Here is a 14,247-nt window from a genome sequence, read left to right on the forward strand (position 1 = left end):
CTCAATTTCAAGAGCTAGTTTGATATTATATGTGAATGAATATGAGATATTTCTTTCATAATAATAGAGTCTTTTGCATCTTCATAAGCAACTTAAAGATTGCACATAAAGTGTGTAGAGCAAATAGGATGTCCTGTTAGGAAAGGTGTATTTACAATCTGCCCACTGCTTGCAGAAGTAACCTGGGTATTGGTTTCCTGCACAGGCTGCCAAGTCCCCTTTCCTAGAGACAGGTACTACACTCTGAAAAGGCATCTTTAACTCTCGGACCATCCTAAAAACTTAAGAGCCAGTCAGCAAGACCTCTCTCACAATGCCCCTCCCAAAGCTCCTTTAGGGCCTAATTTACTAAATCCGTTTTCCCTTTTTCTAGGGGAAAAGAAAGTGCTGGAGAAAAGCTGCTATCTTCTGATATCGCTAATCTCCCAGACTGGCAGCAGCATGCCAGTGGCTCCCCAAAACGCACACACAGCTGCACCTAAAGCAATTGCCTGCCTGCCCATTTGCTTCAAGTGTAACCATGATCTAAATCCTTATCGGTCTCGCTCTCCTTTTTGTCCCCACATCCTGCCTTTGCCCTGCCTCTCCCTCTCTATACTCCCACCTCACATTACTAGACGGTATGCAAACACATAACAGAAAATCTCGGCTCAGTATTCAAGACAAACAGAACAAGTAGGATATTAAGGAGTTTCATTTATCTTGGGAATGAACAAAACATGAGTTTTAAATCAGGTGCCAAGATTTAAAAGCAGCCTCCAATTAGTGGGCTTTCAGCCAGATTTGAATAAGGCCAGCAGCAGAGCAAGACCTACTGACTCAGGAAGTCTATTCCAGCCATACAGTGCAGCAAGATGGCCCAGTTTGGAGATAAGCATGACTTAACTGATATGTGGAGTTCCTGGGGAGGGGTGTAGGGAGAAAAATTGAGGAGCTGCAGAATCAATGCACTTGTAGGTCAGTAACAGAAGTGCAAAATTGAGTAGGGAACCAAACGTGTGAGTTAAAATAAAGAGGGGGGGAGAGAGTGTTATGCGGGTGTAGTGGCACTAGCAAATGGATTAAAGGGGGAGACCTGCGAGGACAAGATTGCAGCAATCTAAGAGCGACGTAACGAGTGTATTTTCAAAAGGGAAGGGATACATTTTGGCAATATTATTGAGGAAGAACTAACAGGTTTTAGAAGTTTGGTTGATATGTGCTGAGAAAGGGAGAAATTAGTCAAAGGTGACCTGAAGGTTACAAGTTGAGGAGACGGGGAGGACAGTTGTCCAAAAATAGAGAAAAGGTGAAAGGGAGAGGGAAAAAAATAAGAAGCTCATTCTTGGCCATGTTCAGTTTCAAATGATGGAGGATCAGCCAAGCAGCAAAATCAGAGAAGGTGGCTGATGCCTAGGGAAATTTCTGTTGGAGAGATAAAACGGGCACTGAAAACTACGGGAGGAGATCAGAGCACCAAGGGGATAGCTATAAAGAGGTGGTCTTAACAGAGCCAGACACTCTTTCAGCCAAGCAAATACCTTCCACTACAGAAGGTCAGAATTGATTCAGGGGAATTCAGTCCATGTGGTCCAGAGTTAACAAGTGCTCCTCAAGTACCCCTACCGATGCTGCCGTCATTTGGGTTTCAACCACACAATGCAAGCCTTGAAGTCTTATGTCAACTTACGGGAGGTTAATAAATCCCAATAAGTAAATAAACAAACTGCATGGCTAAAATCTAACGGAAGCCATATGAATAGCCTGAGTGCTTATTTCTTTGGCAACAGAAGCAGCCAACTCAAGGGAACAAAGCCCAGGTGTCACAATTCAATATTTAAGCACCATGGTGGCCTAGTGCCAAGGACTGCCAGAGCCAGTCAGGTACTATTGTTATTGGCACGTTCACAGAGCAACAAATACCTACGACTCGTACCACAGATGTCTATAATGCAAAAAATTGCTGGTGGCATGCCGTGGTTACAACACAGTTATGATAATCTGAAGACCCCATACACAAAGTTCAAATAAGTTCTTTTGAACCATTTGTCACCCTAGCAGTTTCTTTAAGAAAGGCAGATTATAAATATTTAAATAAATTCTCAATGCTGAAAAGCACTTCCTTGTCATCAACAGCAGATGAATCCAGAGAGACTAGTGGGATTATGTCCACCAACCAGCAGAGGGAGATAAAGCGCACTGAATTGACCTTGGGTATATCTTGGATGCGTATCCTCCTGGCCAATCGGTATACTCTATCTCCAGCAGGTTGAGGATGGGTTTTTACAGCTCCTGGATTCTGCAGTGGATTTCAGCCAGGCTTGGCTACAGCTACCAGTTTCCTAGATCTGAAAAGTCACTTCGTAGCCCGGGTACAGAGTAGTGTCCAGTTACAAGGGGATGCCTTGCCTCTCCTCTGGCATTATTCTTGACTGGGGTCAATAGTGTGGCCTCCTGTGTCCCAGGGACTTGGTACTTGAGAGGGCTTCAGTCATCTTCATTTGTCACGAGTCCAGGCTGGTTGCCCTAGAACCTTCCAAGGGAAGTAGGTCTGGTTTATGACGAGGCTCATGGGGTTTGCCATCAACCAAGGACCATTTCCAGACATGCTGGTTGCATTCCACAGGAGGTTATTTGAAGCCTGGTGATCACATTAGCAGGCTGCTTTGCACTCATACTGGAGGGACACTTTAGCTAGGGTTTTCCGCAGCATAGTGCTCTTAGGCAAGGATTGCTCCTGCTTACATGGGCTAGAGGGGTTCATAGGATACGTTCTCTCTGGGTGTCGTATCTCCTTAGACATGTGCTGCAGGGCCATTTTTCAGTTCACTTGTTTATTTCTCTCCCTACGTTTGGACTGCTTTTGTACATCCCACTAGTCTCTGAATTCAACTGCTGTTGATGACAAGGAAGGTAAAATTATGTCCTTACCTGATAATTTTCTTTTCTTTAGTCACAGCAGATGAATCCAGAGCCCCACCCTGGTGCAGGGTTTGTCACTCTCAGGAGCGGTTTAGGCTTGCATTTAGACCTAAGTTGCAGTCTCGATTTTGATATATCAATGATTTGGGTAGCGCATGTGACGAAGAAGTTCCACAGAAGTCCTATGTCTCATATGTTTAATGCGGTTGATGTGTTTTATGTGATTTACTTTTATATGATTTATTTCAACTGCTTTGAGGAGACCTATCCTGATTGGCCAGGAAGATGTGCATCCAAGATATACCCGAGGTCAATTCAGTGCGCTCTATCTCCCTCTGCTGGTTGGTGGACGTAATCCCATTAGTCTCTGGATTCATCTGCTGTGACTAAAGGAAAGTAAATTATCAGGTAAGGATAATTTTACCTTCCTTATCCAACTCGCCATTCCCCATCACCAATATTCCCTACAGTTTAACACAAATATCTTCACCAGACCACCAACTGGGTTCTGTTGCTCTACTCTTCAGCCTTACAACCATTTCATTTTTATTTTATTATACATACTAGTCTTTAAGCCCGTTACATTTACGGGTGCCTTCGTAAGGCTTTAAACTAGGTAAGTTGGGGGAGGGTATCCACTCATTCCAGAGCAGTAAGAAACTATCCTGAGGTGGCGAGCCACAACCACACTTCTGAGTCCAAGGTAAGTACCCATACTATACAAGATAAAATGGGAGTCACACTAAATCAGAATGGAATCTCTTCACAGGGACTTAACAACAATAAGGTATGGAGGGCAATGTATGTTAATGCACACAGTTTGGGCAACAAAATTCTGGAATTGGAGACTGAAATAATGAACGCAGACATAGATGTGGTGGCAATATCTGAGACTTGGTTCACGGACTCGCACGGGTGGGATATGGTTATACCGGGCTACAACTTGCTTCGTCGAGACAGAGAGAGAAAGTTAGGAGGAGGGGTAGCACTATACATTAAAGAAAACATCAAGACTACCAGAATCACAGATGTTAGATACTCCGGGGAATCCCTCTGGGTGAACCTGGCCAGAGGGAACGAAAAATGCTTATACCTTGGTGTGGTATATAGACCTCCTAGACAACAGGAAGACAAGGACATAGAACTGATCGAGGATATAGAGAACATCACTTTGCGCGGGGACACAGTTCTGCTAGGAGACTTCAACATGCCCGATGCAGATTGGAACACACTCTCTGCGACTACCTCTGGCAGCAGAAGAATATTAACCTCCATAAAGGCAGCACGACTCAAACAAATGGTACTGGAGCCCACTAGAAACCAGGCGATACTAGACCTGGTACTCACCAACGGAGACAGCATCACAGAAGTATTGGTAGGAGATACGCTGGCCTCCAGCGACCATAACATGGTATGGCTTAACCTCAGATGGGGTTTCTCTAGATCAAATACAGTGACGAGAGTCCTCAACTTTAAAGGCACAGACTTCGAACACATGGGAGATTTTGTCCACCGGGAGCTGCAAAACCAAGCAAAAACCGACAACGTGGAGAATATGTGGTCGACTCTGAAATCCACCCTGCATGAAGCAACAAATCGCTATGTAAAAACGGTCAGCAAGTCGGAGAAACAAGAGACCCCAGTGGTTCAGTACTGAAATTTCGGACCTCGTTAAGGAGAAGAAAAAAGCATTTATCACCTACAAACATTTAGGAAAGCAGGAGGCAAAAGAAGACTATCAGGACAGGTCTAAAGCTGTCAAGAAGGCAGTCAGAGAGGCCAAGCTCCGAATAGAGGAGAATCTAGCGCGGAACATTAAGAAAGGGGATAAATCCTTCTTTAGGTATATTAGTGACAGGAAAAGAAACAAAGATGGGATAGAACGACTCAGGAAATCGGACGGGAATTATGCAGAATCGGATTCCACTAAGGCCGAGCTACTAAATGAATACTTCTGCTCAGTTTTCACCTGTGAGGCACCGGGATCCGGTCCACTTTTACAGACAAGGGAAAGCCAGAAAGACCCGTTTCAAGACTTCAAGTTTACGCCCAGTAGCGTCTACTGCAAACTTTCAAGACTCAAAGTGAACAAAGCCATGGGACCAGACAACCTACACCCCAGGGTGCTCAGAGAGTTGAGTGAAGTCCTGGCGGAACCATTGTCTGTGCTCTTCAATCTCTCCCTAAGCACGGGAAGAGTCCCCTTGGACTGGAAAACAGCTAACGTTATTCCACTCCACAAAAAGGGCTGCAGGACAGAGACGGCAAATTACAGACCGGTAAGTCTCACATCCATAGTATGCAAGCTCATGGAAACACTGATCAAACAGAAACTTGATACAATACTGGATGAAGAAAATCTACGTGATCCCCATCAACATGGATTTACCAAGGGCAGGTCCTGCCAATCAAATCTGATTAGCTTCTTCGACTGGGTAACAAGACAACTGGATGCCGGGGAGTCCCTGGACATAGTGTATTTGGACTTCAGCAAAGCTTTTGATAGCGTCCCACACCGCAGGTTATTGAACAAGTTGAAATCGCTGGGATTAGGGGAAACACTAGCTGCATGGGTTAAGGATTGGCTGAGCGGTAGAATTCAGAGGGTGATGGTAAATGGTACCCCATCCAAAACATCAGATGTGACCAGTGGAGTGCCACAAGGCTCGGTCTTAGGTCCAATCCTATTCAACATATTCATAAGTGATATGACCCAAGGGCTCAGAGGAAAAATATCATTGTTCGCCGATGACGCCAAACTGTGCAACATAGTAGGTAAAAGCACTATGCCTGACAGTATGACGCAGGACCTACTACTATTAGAACAATGGTCATCGACTTGGCAGCTCAACTTCAATGCTAAAAAATGCAAAGTGATGCACCTGGGTAAAAGAAATCTGTGCAGGACTTACACGTTAAATGGTGAGACCTTAGTTAGGACCACGGAAGAACGGGATTTAGGAGTAATCATTAGAGATGACATGAAAACTGCCAATCAAGTGGAAAAGGCTTCCTCCAAGGCAAGGCAAATGATGGGTTGTATCCGTAGAGGTTTTATCAGCAGGATGCCAGAGGTCATAATGCCACTGTACAGGTCCATGGTGAGACCTCATTTGGAATATTGTGTTCAATTCTGGAGACCACATTACCAGAAAGATGTGCTGAGAGTTGAGTCAGTTCAGCGGATGGCCACCAGGATGGTCTCGGGGCTCAAGGATCTTCCGTATGAAGTAAGGCTGAATAAATTGCAGCTGTACTCACTTGAAGAACGAAGAGAGAGAGGAGACATGATTGAGACATTTAAATATATCACGGGTCGTATCGAGGTGGAAGAGGATATCTTTCGTCTTATGGGACCTTCGTTCACCAGAGGGCATCCGCTGAAAATCAGGGGAGGGAAATTTCATGGGGACTCCAGAAAGTATTTCTTCACTGAGAGGGTGGTCGATCATTGGAATGAACTCCCACGGCAGGTGATTGAGGCCAACAGCGTGGCAGATTTAAAAAATAAATGGGATATTCATGTGGGATCTCTAATGAGGTAAGGGCAGGAGGTTGGTGAGCAAACTCATGGGGGAAGGGTCACTGGAGTGGGCAGACTTGATGGGCTTTGGCCCTTTTCTGCCGTCATTTTTCTATGTTTCTATGTGCTAGAATAGATGTGTGTGTCTGTCTTTCTTTCTTTCTCTCTCTCTCTCTCCTTGGCCGTTTTCTGTCTGTCTCTCTGGCCCCCTGTCTGTCTGTCATTCTTTCAGTCTGTGTCACTCCCTGGCTCCCTGCCTGCCTGTATTTCTCTGTTGTGCTATGCTTGCCTGCTCCTTCGCCCCCTTCTGTTCCTCCCCCTCCCAGAGCAAAGCATGATTGCTGTCTGCCTCCCAGCACACCCCTCCCCCCAAAGCAGCCATTTTCCCTCTCCCCCTGCCTGCCTGTATTTTTGTTGTGCCATGCCTGCCTGCTCCGTGGCCCCCTTCTGTTTCCCCCCCTTCCCAGAGCAAAGCATGATTCCTGTCTGCCCCAGCACACCCCTCCACCAAAAGTAGCCCCCTTTCTCTCTCCCCCTGGCCCCCTGCCTGCCTGTATTTCTGTTGTGCCATGCCTGCCTGCTCCATGGCCCCCTTCTGTTTCCCCCTCCCAGAGCAAAGCATGATTGCTGTCTGCCCCCCAGCACATCCCTCCCTCCAAAGCAGCCCCCTTTCTCCCCCTAGCCCCCTGCCTGCTTGTATTTCTGTTGTGCCATGCCTGCCTGCCTGCTCCATGGCCCCCTTCTGTTTCCCCCCTCCCAGAGCAAAGCATGATTGCTGTCTGCCCCACAGCACATCCCTCCCCCCAAAGCAGCTGCCTTTCCCTCTCCCCCTCCACTTCTTACTCACACAAAACCCTCCTGCCATTCCAAACCACTGCTGAATTCACTGCACGCACCCCAAACCAGCCTCCTGCCGTTCCCGAGTCAAACCGCTGAATTCACTGCACGTGCCCAAAGGCGGTGCATGCGCCACAAGCTGCCCCACACGCCGCAATTGGAATGTGGCCACGGATGCAGACATCACGGCGGCAGGGATCATGAAACCCTAAGCGCGCTTAGGGTTTTATTATAGAGGATGACTCCAGCATGCTTAAGCAAATTTTAGAGACTTCAAAGCCATCCTCAAGAAAGAAGTGCACCACCACTAACCTCATGGGAGGAGACCGCAGCTCAGAACCAAAGCTGAAACATTTGCTACAATAATCACAGCAGTTTGAAATCCTAAAACAGCAGCAGATGAAAAAACAATTGCAGGCACATCATGTCACAGACTAAAACAAGAACCCTAGCTCGCTGAATCTGCATGGAAATGCAAATCCAGGTTGCAACACACTGTTGACCTTCGATGAACTTTATTAACCATCTTGACAACAAGGCACTGCAGATAACATGCTCAGAATAAGAATTTTTAACAATGAATGATACCATCTGAATGATCTTGTTGAATATTAAGTAAATAAATATAAAATTACTGGATATCCTCTCCAGATTCATCTTCTCCCTCTATAAGGTGTGTAAGAGGGCCATACTAGCCACATTCCTTAGAATATCAGTCTCTCACCAACTCTTTTAAAAATCTTATATATTCTACACAATATCAAGTAATATCAAATCAGCACAGTTTTCAATTAACAACATTCGTAAAATGACAAAGTCTAAATAAAACTTCATTAAGATCGCAAGACCAGGGGCTCCTTTTACTAAGCTGTGTTAGGGCTTTAACGCGCGCCCCGCGCGCTAGACCTTAACGCCAGCATTGAGCTGGCGTTAGTTTTTCCGCGTAGCGTGTGGTGATTTCCTGCGTGTGCTAAAAACGCTAGCGCACCTTAGTAAAAGGAGCCCCCAACTCCAGCAGCCAGTCCTCTCTGCCTGGACTTATTTCTTATCTTTTCCTGAGTTTGCCCTTTAGGGGTAAAGGGGCTTTGGGACTTGATACAGAACTTTTGTGTAAGAAAGAGGAGCAGGACTTGGGCGTGATAGTACGCGATGATCTAAAGGTGTCAAACAGGTTGAAAAGGTGATGGCAAATGCTAGGGGTGCATAGGGAGAAGTATGAGCAGTAGGAAAAAGGAAGTATTGATGGCGCTCTGGTGAGACCTCATTCAGAATATTGTGTAGAGGATGGCTCCTAAAATGGTCAGACTGCAAGATCTCAGTCTGTATACTTTGCAGGAAACAAAGAAAGAAAAACAACCAACACAGTCTGCAGTGAGTGAAGACAAAACTAAAACAAAGAGAACTGCAGACAGATGTACAAAGATGCCGGCTAAATTTATTCAAACTGAATTAATGAATGCGGTTAATGTTACCGCCTTGAAACAAACCAAAGGACCCGACACGATCCGTGTTTCGGTAAACACGCCTTCTTCAGGGGTCCTAATAAACCAACTCAAAATATACATCAAGAATGAAAAATACAAATATAAAAAAATTCATACACATATATAAATCAGAAGTGAAAATATGCCAAAAAACTTATTATTATATCAGAATACCAACGTAAGTGACACAAAAGGTGTGAAAAGACAATCAAATCCATAATGGCATAAAGGTGATGCATAACTGTGAAACGAGTGCTAAAAACATGCAATACAGATATATGCAGGCCAGAATGAGAGCAGAAAGATATATGTAGAGCAGGGGTGTCAAAGTCCCTCCTCGAGGGCCGCAATCCAGTCGGGTTTTCAGGATTTCCCCAATGAATCTGCATGAGATCTATGTGCATGCACTGCTTTCAATGCATATTCATTGGGGAAATCCTGAAAACCTGACCTGGCTCCGGCTCTCGAGGATCGGAATTGCCTACCCCTGGACTAAGGGATACTCGATGAAGCTACAAGGAAATTCTTTTAAAATCAATAGGATAGGGGTGTCAAAGTTCCTCCTTGAGGGCCACAATCCAGTCAGGTTTTCTGCAATGAATATGCATGAGATCTATTTGCATGCACTGCTTCCAATGCATATTCATTAGGGAAATCCTGAAAACCCGACTGGATTGCGGCCCTATAGGAGGGACTTTGACACCCTTGCTCTATGGGAACCCTCCAAGGGGCAGGGGTCTCAAAGTCCCTCCTTGAGTCGGGTTTTCAGGATTTCCCCAATGAATCTGCATGAGATCTATGTGCATGTACTGCTTTCAATGCATATTCACTGGGGAAATCCTGAAAACCCGACTGGATTGCGGCCCTCCAGGAGGGACTTTGACACCCTTGCTCTATGGGAACCCTCCAAGGGGCAGGGGTCTCAAAGTCCCTCCTTGAGTTGGGTTTTCAGGATTTCCCCAATGAATCTGCATGAGATCTATGTGCATGCACTGCTTTCAATGCAGATTCACTGGGGAAATCCTGAAAACCCGACTGGATTGCAGCCCTATAGAAGGGACTTTGACACCCTTGCTCTATGGGAACCCTCCAAGGGGCAGGGGTGTCAAAGTCCCTCCTTGAGTCGGGTTTTCAGGATTTCCCCAATGAATCTGCATGAGATCTATGTGCTTGCACTGCTTTCAATGCAGATTCACTGGGGAAATCCTGAAAACCCGACTGGATTGCGGCCTTCCAGGAGGGACTTTGACACCCTTGCTCTATGGGAACCCTGAAAAGGCAGGGTGTCAAAGTCCCTCCTGTAGGGCCGCAATCCAGTCGGGTTTTCAGGATTTCCCCAATGAATCTGCATGAGATCTATGTGCTTGCACTGCTTTCAATGCATATTCACTGGGAAATCCTGAAAACCCGACTGGATTGCGGCCCTCCAGGAGGGACTTTGACACCCTTGCTCTATGGGAACCCTCCAAGGGGCAGGGGTCTCAAAGTCCCTCCTTGAGTCGGGTTTTCAGGATTTCCCAATGAATCTGCATGAGATCTATGTGCATGTACTGCTTTCAATGCATATTCACTGGGGAAATCCTGAAAACCCGACTGGATTGCGGCCCTCCAGGAGGGACTTTGACACCCTTGCTCTATGGGAACCCTCCAAGGGGCAGGGGTCTCAAAGTCCCTCCTTGAGTCGGGTTTTCAGGATTTCCCCAATGAATCTGCATGAGATCTATGTGCTTGGACTGCTTTCAATGCAGATTCACTGGGGAAATCTTGAAAACCCGACTGGATTGCAGCCCTATAGGAGGGACTTTGACACCCTTGCTCTATGGGAACCCTCCAAGGGGCAGGGGTCTCAAAGTCCCTCCTTGAGTGGGGTTTTCAGGATTTCCCCAATGAATCTGCATGAGATCTATGTGCATGTACTGCTTTCAATGCATATTCACTGGGGAAATCCTGAAAACCCGACTGGATTGCGGCCCTCCAGGAGGGACTTTGACACCCTTGCTCTATGGGAACCCTCCAAGGGGCAGGGGTCTCAAAGTCCCTCCTTGAGTGGGGTTTTCAGGATTTCCCCAATGAATCTGCATGAGATCTATGTGCATGCACTGCTTTCAATGCATATTCACTGGGGAAATCCTGAAAACCCGACTGGATTGCGGCCCTCCAGGAGGGACTTTGACACCCTTGCTCTATGGGAACCCTCCAAGGGGCAGGGGTCTCAAAGTCCCTCCTTGAGTCGGGTTTTCAGGATTTCCCCAATGAATCTGCATGAGATCTATGTGCATGCACTGCTTTCAATGCATATTCACTGGGGAAATCCTGAAAACCCGACTGGATTGCGGCCCTCCAGGAGGGACTTTGACACCCTTGCTCTATGGGAATCCTCCAAGGGGCAGGGGTCTCAAAGTCCCTCCTTGAGTCGGGTTTTCAGGATTTCCCCAATGAATCTGCATGAGATCTATGTGCATGCACTGCTTTCAATGCATATTCACTGGGGAAATCCTGAAAACCCGACTGGATTGCGGCCCTCCAGGAGGGACTTTGACACCCTTGCTCTATGGGAACCCTCCAAGGGGCAGGGGTCTCAAAGTCCCTCCTTGAGTCGGGTTTTCAGGATTTCCCCAATGAATCTGCATGAGATCTATGTGCATGCACTGCTTTCAATGCATATTCACTGGGGAAATCCTTAAAACCCGACTGGATTGCGGCCCTCCAGGAGGGACTTTGACACCCTTGCTCTATGGGAACCCTCCAAGGGGCAGGGGTCTCAAAGTCCCTCCTTGAGTCGGGTTTTCAGGATTTCCCCAATGAATCTGCATGAGATCTATGTGCATGTACTGCTTTCAATGCATATTCACTGGGGAAATCCTGAAAACCCGACTGGATTGCGGCCTTCCAGGAGGGACTTTGACACCCTTGCTCTATGGGAACCCTCCAAGGGGCAGGGGTCTCAAAGTCCCTCCTTGAGTCGGGTTTTCAGGATTTCCCCAATGAATCTGCATGAGATCTATGTGCTTGCACTGCTTTCAATGCAGATTCACTGGGGAAATCTTGAAAACCCGACTGGATTGCAGCCCTATAGGAGGGACTTTGACACCCTTGCTCTATGGGAACCCTCCAAGGGGCAGGGGTCTCAAAGTCCCTCCTTGAGTGGGGTTTTCAGGATTTCCCCAATGAATCTGCATGAGATCTATGTGCATGTACTGCTTTCAATGCATATTCACTGGGGAAATCCTGAAAACCCGACTGGATTGCGGCCCTCCAGGAGGGACTTTGACACCCTTGCTCTATGGGAACCCTCCAAGGGGCAGGGGTCTCAAAGTCCCTCCTTGAGTCGGGTTTTCAGGATTTCCCCAATGAATCTGCATGAGATCTATGTGCATGCACTGCTTTCAATGCATATTCACTGGGGAAATCCTGAAAACCCGACTGGATTGCGGCCCTCCAGGAGGGACTTTGACACCCTTGCTCTATGGGAACCCTCCAAGGGGCAGGGGTCTCAAAGTCCCTCCTTGAGTCGGGTTTTCAGGATTTCCCCAATGAATCTGCATGAGATCTATGTGCTTGCACTGCTTTCAATGCAGATTCACTGGGGAAATCTTGAAAACCCGACTGGATTGCAGCCCTATAGGAGGGACTTTGACACCCTTGCTCTATGGGAACCCTCCAAGGGGCAGGGGTCTCAAAGTCCCTCCTTGAGTGGGGTTTTCAGGATTTCCCCAATGAATCTGCATGAGATCTATGTGCATGTACTGCTTTCAATGCATATTCACTGGGGAAATCCTGAAAACCCGACTGGATTGCGGCCCTCCAGGAGGGACTTTGACACCCTTGCTCTATGGGAACCCTCCAAGGGGCAGGGGTCTCAAAGTCCCTCCTTGAGTCGGGTTTTCAGGATTTCCCCAATGAATCTGCATGAGATCTATGTGCATGCACTGCTTTCAATGCATATTCACTGGGGAAATCCTGAAAACCCGACTGGATTGCGGCCCTCCAGGAGGGACTTTGACACCCTTGCTCTATGGGAACCCTCCAAGGGGCAGGGGTCTCAAAGTCCCTCCTTGAGTCGGGTTTTCAGGATTTCCCCAATGAATCTGCATGAGATCTATGTGCTTGCACTGCTTTCAATGCATATTCACTGGGGAAATCCTGAAAACCCGACTGGATTGCGGCCCTATAGGAGGGACTTTGACACCCTTGCTCTATGGGAACCCTCCAAGGGGCAGGGGTCTCAAAGTCCCTCCTTGAGTCGGGTTTTCAGGATTTCCCCAATGAATCTGCATGAGATCTATGTGCATGCACTGCTTTCAATGCATATTCACTGGGGAAATCCCGAAAACCCGACTGGATTGTGGCCCTCCAGGAAGGACTTTGACACCCTTGCTCTATGGGAACCCTCCAAGGGGCAGGGGTCTCAAAGTCCCTCCTTGAGTCGGGTTTTCAGGATTTCCCCAATGAATCTGCATGAGATCTATGTGCATGCACTGCTTTCAATGCATATTCACTGGGGAAATCCTGAAATCCCGACTGGATTGCGGCCCTCCAGGAGGGACTTTGACACCCTTGCTCTATGGGAACCCTCCAAGGGGCAGGGGTCTCAAAGTCCCTCCTTGAGTCGGGTTTTCAGGATTTCCCCAATGAATCTGCATGAGATCTATGTGCATGCACTGCTTTCAATGCATATTCACTGGGGAAATCCTGAAAACCCGACTGGATTGCGGCCCTCCAGGAGGGACTTTGACACCCTTGCTCTATGGGAACCCTCCAAGGGGCAGGGGTCTCAAAGTCCCTCCTTGAGTCGGGTTTTCAGGATTTCCCCAATGAATCTGCATGAGATCTATGTGCTTGCACTGCTTTCAATGCATATTCACTGGGGAAATCCTGAAAACCCGACTGGATTGCGGCCCTATAGGAGGGACTTTGACACCCTTGCTCTATGGGAACCCTCCAAGGGGCAGGGGTCTCAAAGTCCCTCCTTGAGTCGGGTTTTCAGGATTTCCCCAATGAATCTGCATGAGATCTATGTGCATGCACTGCTTTCAATGCATATTCACTGGGGAAATCCTGAAAACCCGACTGGATTGCGGCCCTCCAGGAGGGACTTTGACACCCTTGCTCTATGGGAACCCTCCAAGGGGCAGGGGTCTCAAAGTCCCTCCTTGAGTCGGGTTTTCAGGATTTCCCCAATGAATCTGCATGAGATCTATGTGCATGTACTGCTTTCAATGCATATTCACTGGGGAAATCCTGAAAACCCGACTGGATTGCGGCCCTCCAGGAGGGACTTTGACACCCTTGCTCTATGGGAACCCTCCAAGGGGCAGGGGTCTCAAAGTCCCTCCTTGAGTCGGGTTTTCAGGATTTCCCCAATGAATCTGCATGAGATCTATGTGCATGCACTGCTTTCAATGCATATTCACTGGGGAAATCCTGAAAACCCGACTGGATTGCGGCCCTCCAGGAGGGACTTTGACACCCTTGCTCTATGGGAACCCTCCAAGGGGCAGG

General features: G+C 47.4%; 1 protein-coding gene across 1 annotated transcript in view; it reads right to left on the bottom strand.

Moving 5' to 3' along the window:
- LAMTOR1 (late endosomal/lysosomal adaptor, MAPK and MTOR activator 1) overlaps window positions 1–14,247 on the bottom strand; it is a 39,648-nt gene that overhangs the window by 24,731 nt on the left and 670 nt on the right. The gene's annotated exons all lie outside the window — the stretch shown is intronic.

The sequence above is a fragment of the Geotrypetes seraphini genome, chromosome 6 (assembly GCF_902459505.1).
Source record: "Geotrypetes seraphini chromosome 6, aGeoSer1.1, whole genome shotgun sequence".
NCBI lineage: Eukaryota > Metazoa > Chordata > Amphibia > Gymnophiona > Dermophiidae > Geotrypetes > Geotrypetes seraphini.